This window comes from Echinops telfairi, unplaced genomic scaffold, assembly GCF_000313985.2.
Source record: "Echinops telfairi isolate 266 unplaced genomic scaffold, ASM31398v2 ScPeMD7_7457;HRSCAF=8495, whole genome shotgun sequence".
NCBI lineage: Eukaryota > Metazoa > Chordata > Mammalia > Afrosoricida > Tenrecidae > Echinops > Echinops telfairi.
The window spans coordinates 20,856,269-20,858,554 of record NW_022111357.1 but is presented as its reverse complement, the minus strand read 5'-3'; positions in this window follow the sequence as shown (position 1 = coordinate 20,858,554).

Below are 2,286 nucleotides of genomic sequence, written 5' to 3'. Positions count from 1 at the left end.
TAGTGGATTCATACAATACGTGTCCTTCTGGGACAGACTAGCTTTACTCAGCATAATGCTCTCCAGGCCCCTCCATGTCATGAGGTGTCTCCAGGTTTACATCGATTTTCTGACACTAGGTCTAATCACTGTCCCTTTGACATGACTGCCCTTTCCTCTCTTGTCCCCTCTGATGTTGCTGCAGCTCGGCTCTCTCCTTGGGATCCCATGAGGTTTCTCAGCATGGCGCCCACTGAACGATAGCTAACAAGAGCCTCGGGTTCAGAGTCAGACCAACAACTGATCTACCCTGGTCAGAGCAACAATGCACTCATCCATGTTCCCCAGGCTCAGCACAGGGCCTAGCATGAAGGGTGCCTGGGAATGGCTATGAGTTAGAATAAATCCACGTTAGCCTAGGGGAGATCCCTGCTGGTTCAGTGGTTAGCGATCATCTGCTAAGCTAAAGGTCAGCAGTTTGAATCCACCAGTGGCTCTTTGGGGGAAAGATGAGGCAGTCTCCTTCTGTAAAGATTTATAGCCATGAAAATCTTATGGGGAAGTTCTACTCTGTCCTGTGGGCTTAATGTGAGTCAGAATTAAATTCAGTAGCAATGGGTTTGGTTTTTTGGATTAGCATAGAAATCCTTAAAAGTACCTCCCCAAACCTTCCCCAACACTGAGGACAAACCAGTAACGGATTGGGCACACAATATGTATTATGGAAGGGAGGAGGTAAAGCAGGAAGTAATTGGATGACCCAACGATCAATTAACAAATGAATGTGATGAAACTGTCTTAACACCCCGCCTTTTCCGGCCCACCACTGGAAAGAGAAAGGAATGAAATGAGTTGACCAGATACGCAATAGTACTAACATACTTCTTGGAAGAAGTGCAAGCAGAATGCGCCTTAGAATCAAGGATAGCATGTTCTTAGTGGGACCTGTTCTTCAAGGAGAACATCATGCTTGGTAGAAGAAAGGGTCGGTGAAAAAGAGAAAGACCTTCAAAGAGATGGGTTCACCCAGTGGGGGCTCAGACATAGCGGCAGGTACGAGGACGGTGCAGGACTGGGCAGTGCTTCTTGCTGCTGTAGACATGACACGTAGCAGCTGAGAACAACACAATGAGCACGCTGACTACGACTGGCTCTGCGCTCCTCATTGTCCATGCACTAATATAGTCCTCACACCAGTCTGAGGAGCTGAGGATTAAACCAGTGCTAGTCACATCGATCCCAACTTAGGGACACCCCAATTCATGGCAAGCTTATTTATGTCTGCCATCAGGCTGGAACTGGCTTGGCATTAGGAGCAAGGAATCGGCTTCATCGGGTGTTCAATGGCTTATGTTTTGGAAGTAGATCACTGGTCCATTCTTCCGAGGCACCCTGAGTAGATTTGAATCTCCAACCTTTAGTTAGCTACTGAGTGTGCATTAACTGTTCGTACTGCCCAGGGGTCCTCGGGAGTTGAATAATTACTGTCTCCATATTATAGACGAGCATACTGAGGTCTCGGGGAAGCAAAGAAATGTGTCCAAGCTTAGATGGCTGGTCAGTGGAGGTGAACTTGAACTCATAGGGCTGGCTCCAGAAGCTTCTCTCGTTAACCACTGTGACACTGCCTCTCTGGTCTTGTCTCTATGGGGTCATTCCAGGAGGTGGACATCGTAAAGGGTGGTGGTAACTCAATGTGCACCCTTCTTCACGGGTGGCTTTGTGCTCTTCTGAGATCCTAATCCCCAAACCACAGGGTCCAGACTCCTTTGTTTGCCTCTTCCTCATCATCTGTGTTCTGGTTCGGATGAGGCTTAGCCCCATTCTACTTCCTTCCTGCACTAAGCTGCGCCCAGCCCAGCTAGCTCCCATGCCCTGTGACCCTACGTGCTCCTGTCTACGCTTTCCCTGCTGCTGCTCCTCCCTTGGCCTGGAACGTGTCCTCTCCAATCCTGCCCATCATAATCCTTTCCACGTCTCCTATTCCGCTTAGAGGCTCCCATGCCTCCTTGACTGTCCCCATCGGAAGGCATCACATCCTGCTCTCTTGTCAGCTTCAATAATGGCTATTTTGATCTCTCTCGGTCTCTTCCCATCTTAAAACACACACCACCAAATCCCCTTGACCAGCAGCCTGGCCCTCATGTGCCCACCTCTGCCCACGTCAGTCGTTGAGCTGCGGGGGAACAGAGAGCTCCGTCTAGCTCACGTCCTTGTGCAGGGTAAGTGAGAGCACGTCCAAGCCCTCAGATGTGGTGAGTGTAGTGGCCAGAAGGAGCAGATGTTGGAGTGACCTGCCTGGCACAC